The sequence below is a fragment of the Cucurbita pepo genome, chromosome 16 (assembly GCF_057944985.1).
Source record: "Cucurbita pepo subsp. pepo isolate OVF chromosome 16, ASM5794498v1, whole genome shotgun sequence".
Lineage (NCBI taxonomy): Eukaryota > Viridiplantae > Streptophyta > Magnoliopsida > Cucurbitales > Cucurbitaceae > Cucurbita > Cucurbita pepo.
In genome coordinates this window covers 8165960-8172692 of record NC_141813.1, presented here as the reverse complement: position 1 = coordinate 8172692, position 6733 = coordinate 8165960, and positions in this window count along the sequence as shown.

Sequence of the window (6733 nt, the reverse complement as noted above, 5' to 3'; positions counted from 1 at the left end):
ATAAATATTTTTAAAATAAAGTCATGGACTTACCTATTCAATTCAAAATAACAATTAAAATAACATTGTTTTTTTAAAATAAAACAAATTGCATTAAAAACACCTAATATCTACTAATTAAATTCAATACTACTTCTCTATCATGATCTATCCTCACTTCCATGACTTTTGCAACATATATCGTTATCCATGCATGGGAGCTTTAACTTTAACTTTACCTAAAAAATATAAGGTAACACGTGGCTTGAGTATTTGAAGAAATACTCAGTAAGTCACCCCACTATATGGGTTAGTAACGCAATCACACACAAAACATGAACGAGACATATCATTTAAAACACGTAACATGACCTTGGGCACTTTTTAGTTCTAGGCAGGGTTGGATGCATGGTGCTTCTCCACACACGGCCCACATACGCACACATGGACCCACCAGGCGTGCTCGTATACGTATTCTCTTGATCGGACACAACACATTGCACGTCACCGAACGCATTAGAAAAGAAAAGGCCCGCATGATATCATGACAACTACAAGTATCGAAGATACGCGTCGTACTAGTATAACATAATAGGGAGGTATCCCGATGCATGTGACATACATACAAGCATGAGGTTCCATGATTTTCATTCATAACATAACATATTTCATTTCCTTTCTCCTTTTGCTCATAACATATTTCATATATGCATCATGTATACATGAAAAACTTCACGTAATCCATCACATAACTTTACATGGTAAGACATAACATTTCACACATGACATTTCATTTCATTCATAATATAGTGTAATGGACATCACATGCATACATGACATGCATCAATGACAATACAAAGAACATATAAGCATCACATAATTAAAATGGTACATGCAAGAGCCGCATGGAATGCACCATCATACATCAATCAGTAAGTCACTTACTTGGTTGGCCTTTGCCGAAGTTACTAATTATTCGATAGTCACCTCAAAAGCTATATTTCAATGCTTAATTCTCACATATATCAATTCATATGACATTCTTAGGTCATATAAACATCTTAACCTAGCTAAATAGGATGATTAATTCCAATATACGCCCTAAAACTAACTAAAATGTGATAAATAGGAGTCTTACCGACCTCAAATGCCTTAAATAAGGTCAAAAAATGACTTCAGGAGTTACAAAGACTCAATAATTAATACCAAAATCCTTATTAAACACGTCTTGACTAGTACAGTTACAAAGAACCAATTCTGAGTTCAAAGCAACAAGAACCAAAGACTGGTGCGAAAATACTATGGACTAGTCGAAGTTATCCACAAGGTTGAGAAGGTATAATATAGGATTCAACTACTCCCATAGATGCAGACTAGCCCTTTTGTCCACATTAGTAACTTGAAATGTTACTATCTCGACCAAAAAGACATCAAGCACAAGGAGGTGGTGCGACCTCACGCAAAGACGAAAAATTTTCATGCTAAGAAAGTAGAACATACACCAACTAAGAACACGCGAAGAGTCAACAAATCAAGAAGTGGGTTTCAATAGTTCCTATCATATTGGAAGAGAATCGTTAATACTAAGATCAGTGGGAAGTGCATCCATGGACTTGAAGTCAACCTCATCCTACAACACTGAGTTTGTTAAGAGTCGATTGTCAAAGATGTCAACCAATTGAGGGAGGATGTCACGGTCATACTTTTTCAAGACGTGTTGCCTATGGGCGCATGTCCGATATCCTGGTCATGCTTGTCTAGGACTTTTTGTTCATGGGCGTATGCCTGTTCCAAACCTTTTTTTTTTTTTAATTTTTTCAAGTTAGATAGGGCTTTACTATTATCGTTGTGTCAATACGGGGTGTATGACCGGTCACCAAAATTATATCTACACCCGTAGGGCTAAAACACCCCAAAATGTACTATAGGAGAATTTGAATAGGTGTCAATTCTTCGTACATGGGTTATATGCTATCAAAGTTGTTGTTGTTGCCTACTCGCTTTTAGCTTATAACATTGATTTCTTTAAAATTGTTTTCAACGCATTTATTTGCTCCTGTTTTCTAAAAAAAAAATTTAAACGTGACTCGTGTCGCGAGCATACACCAATATTGTTTGGAAAGTTTGAATTTAACACGACCGACTTATTTTCTGGGCTAGAACAAGTGTTGCACAATCGCTATCCCACTGTCGTAAGAGTGCGATTGTGCCACAAAGCACGCATAATTGTGCGTAAGACTCATTTAGGCACGTGTGGTAGCTCCAAAGGCAATCTGGATGATTGTTATGTATATTAAAAAAATTATCGAAATAACCCTAGGGTGAGAATTTATGATGCATTTTGAAGTTAATGCTTTCGGTTGTGCTATAATGGAGGAATGGACATTGTGACTAGTTGCTCTAGTTATTTATGGATGCCGATCACGATGATGGTCTGACAGCCAGGCACCAAAATATTGAAGACCTATTAGGAGAAGGTGAACCACCGGGACTGGCGGCGCGCGAGCTCAAAGAAGAGGTGTCGAATTGCATGCCATCAGCGCGGATGAAACGAAATCTTTCCCCAAACAAGAGAAGAACTCGTGCTAGCTGAAGGCCATGTAGGAAGAGATGATGTCTGTCATTGACAACAAGACGTGGAGTCTAGAGGATATGCCGCTAAGATATCGAGCCATAGGGCTCAAATGGGTGTTCAAGCTGAAGCGTCACGAAGAGGGAGAAGTTGTAAAGCACAAGGCCCGTCTCGTGGCAAAGGGCTACGTCCAGAAGCAATGGGTGGACTTCGAAGAGGTGCTCGCGCCGGTGGTAGGGTTGGAATCTGTCCACCTGTTGTTGGCGATCGCGGACAATACTCCTGGGAAGTCCACCACATGGACGTGAAGTTCGCTTTCCTTAACGGAGAGCTGAAGGAGATCATCTACGTCTGACAACCACCTGGCTTCATCAATAATGACACCCCGACAAGGTACTGCACCTGCACAAGGTGCTCTACCGGCTTCGACAAGCACCACGAGCCTAGAACAAGAAGCTTGATAGTATCCTGTTGTCGCTCAAGTTCAAGCGTTGAGCCTCTTAGCATGGGATGTAGACGTGCGACCACGGCAAGAAGCGGTTGATCATGGGAGTGTAAGTCGATGATCTCATAATCACTTGAGGCGACATGGAAGTTCTTAGAAGATTCAAGAGGGAGATGTTAAAGACCTTCAAGATGAGCGACCTTGGCGTGCTTAGCTACTACCTCGACATCGAAGTGCAGTAGAGTACTACCGACATCACCATCTGTCAAGGTGCGTATGCGAAGAAGCTACTAGACATAGTTGGGCTGGTAAACAGTAATCTTACAAGGATGCCAATGGAGGCCCGTCTCCAGCTAAGGAAAGTCGGCACTACACTGGCGGTGACACCACCAATTATCGCAGCATCGTCGGGAGTCTGCGCTATCTGGTAAACACATGCCCTAACCTTGCCTATTCCATTGGATATGTGAGTAAGTTTATTAAAGCATCAACGAAGGAGGATCTTGTAGCTGTCAAGCACATCTTGCGCTATGTGGCCAGAACCAGAGGCTGGGGTGTGAGATACTGGGAGAGGAAGAGAGAAGCTTAAGCTGGTCGACTATAGTGATAGTGACATGGCCGGTGATGTTGATGATCATAAGAGCAACCATGGGATGATTTACTTCCTCTCAGGTGGCGTGATCTGCTGGCAATCAATTAAACAGAAGGTAGTTGCTTTGTCTTCTTGCAAAGCAAAGTACATTGCTGCTACGATGGCGGCCACATAGGGGGTCTGGCTTGCGCGGCTATTGGAGGAGCTGATCGGAAAAGAAGGCAATCCACCAATACTATACGTGGACAACAAGGATACAATCTCCTTGATTAAAAACCCAGTTTTGCACAACCGGAGCAAGCACATAGAGATCAGATTCCATTACATTTGGGAGTGTGCAGATCGGGGACTTACCAAGATTGACATTCAAACAAAGGAACAGCTTGGAGACATCTTCACCAACTATCTGATGCGAGTGAAATTTGAGGAACTACGCTCAAAGATCGGAGTTCAATCAATAAGGTAGATATACCATAGGTTTTAGAAGAAAATTGTTAAATAAAGCCTGTGCAAAGAACTTGCCCTCGAGTGGCAAAAATTCAATTGGCCACTCCAGCCATTTTTAGAGGGTAGAGTGGTGCAAATTCATTTGGCCACTTTTGCCATTTTTAGTCTAGGTTTGTTATTTAAATATTGCAATCAAACAAGGAACAAATGTACTAGTTATTAGCAACAACAAAATCCAAGGTTTTTGCTCTCTTGCACTTTCGGTTATTTTCTTCCTAATCTCACCCGCGGTGAGCTGCTCAGTCAAAAGACAGCAGATGTCATCGATGATGACATGTATGGATTTGTTGGTGTTGCTTTAGGGGCATTTTCTAAGTCTGTTGCATCTCTGTTGGAAGATAAACTTAAATGTTTTTTTTTTTGTTTTTTTTGCTTTTTTTAATTCAGTCTAAACGATTTAATTACGAGGGCATAATTATCCCAGGGACGGAGAGCAAATAGGGGAGAAATTTACCGAAGGGAAAGTAAATGGGTGAAAAAAAAAATCGTGGGTAGTTAAAGCCAAATTTGCCTCAGGAAATGCTATAAAAAAGCCTCATGTGTTCAAAGTAATAGTGCAGAGAGAAGTAACAACAAGAAAGAGAAGAAAAATATTTACTGTCTGAATTAGTGTGTAATAACCTCTTGAGAATTTCTTTGTCTCCTTGTCTCTGTCTCCCCCTGCGACACCTCCTTTCTTAAAGTTTCGTGAGAATTATCTAAACGAGTTAGATTCAGAGCGAGCGTTTTATTTCGAGGTTGGTATCGAAGCAACTTTAGCTTACTTCATCAAATTGGTATCAGGGCGATTTCAATTCTAACAAATTGGTATCAGGCAGCATTAGTTGGCATTAGAGTTGCGTTCAATTTCTACAATCTCCCTCTTCTTCTAGAGTAATGAACTCTGTAACAGTCTGCTTGTTATCGCCAACGCTGCACCAATCCCACTTCTTATCTTCTTTGAATACGACATCCCTACTTACATTAATTTCTTAATGTTGCGGATCATATAATCTGTGTGCCTTGGTTCCATCCTCTACGCCAAAGTACACCATCTTTTGGCTTCTATTATCAAGCCTTGTTATATATGGTTTTGTAGTCTTAACATATGTTGTACAACCAAAGAATCTTAGGTACTCAAAGTGAGGTGTCTTGTCAAACCATCCTTCGTAGGAGATGCAAGCTTCCAGCGCCTCTGTCAGTAAACGATTTATAAGATAAACCGCATGTCGTATCGCCTTGCCCCAGAAAATCGCTAGGACTTGCATGCTCTTGAGTAAGCTTCTTGTAGTGTTCATTATGATGCGATTTCTTTGGTAGACTACACCATCTTGTTGTAGAGTGTACAGAGCAGTGAGTTGATGTTTGATACCTTCCTCCATTTGAGAAGTTTTGGGATAAGAACTCGCCATCTCGATTAGTGCCAAAGGTTTTCAACTTCTGATCATACCCATTTTCAACGAATCTTTTGAATTTCTTGAACATAGATTTTCCTTTTTCTTTGAGAATGTACACCACATCCAACAACTATAATCGTCGACAAGTAAAAGAAAATACTTATTACCCCCAATGATGATGGGGTGATCAGACCACACAAATCTGCATGAACCAGTTGCAGTATCACTCAATACAGAAGCTTGTTTGAGTTGGGAACAACTGTCGTGCTTGTTTGCAGACTAGAAAACATTCACATAGCTGTTTGGATGTATGATCTTAGGTAGCCCCGTAGCCATCTTCTTCTCTCCCGTCATTTTGAGCATCTGAAAGTTCACGTGCCTAAGTCTTGCATGTCATAGCCAAACTGGGTCTGCAAATTTCATCAGTAGAGAGGTGGGTTGGTTGGTCTACAATAGTATCCTGTATAAACGGTTATGCGATCGTTTTACCTACATCAACAAGGTTCCATTTCTATCGAACATCTTGAGGGACGAGCTAGCTAACTCCACTCTGCTTCCTTCTTCCGTCCGCTGACCAAGACAGATAATGTTACTCTTCAAGTTTGGGATATAGTACACATTGATCAGTAAACATTGGTCACCATTCTTGCACTGGAATAAGATGGATCCTTTGCCTTAGATTAGTATAATTGATCCATCGCCAAACTTCACATTTCCAATAACTTCTCATCAAGCTCCTTGAACTTTGTTCAATCTCCGGTCAAGTGGTTGCTTGCTTCATTGTCAAGGTACCACATGTCCGTCTCCACTCGATCTTCTCCTTTTGTGAGAATGTTCACCATAACCTTCTCTTCGTTGAGCATCAGCAGGTTAGGCATCTTCTTGAATAACATCAGTACGGCTCTTGATCTTAGTAAGTGTGAGGTTTCCCTCCTCTCGAGCTTCTTCTTGCGGCACTCTACTGCATAGTGCCCATATTTAACACAAGAGTAACACTTGATCATACTATTGTCCTTCTAAGGGATGGAATTATCGTGGGTTTGTAAGCTATTGTCACGACCTCCTCTGCCACCACGTCTGCATCCATGTCTACGACCACGCCGACGACCCTTGTTTTTCTTGTTATGGCTACTACATCCCTTCGTACTTGAAAAAGAAGAGTCAACCACATCATTCCTTTTCATCTGTGCGAGCCACTCCACATATGTGAGTAAGAAGTGTTTCTTCTTCTTTTTGTCTTCATAACAAAAAATTGTCTCCTC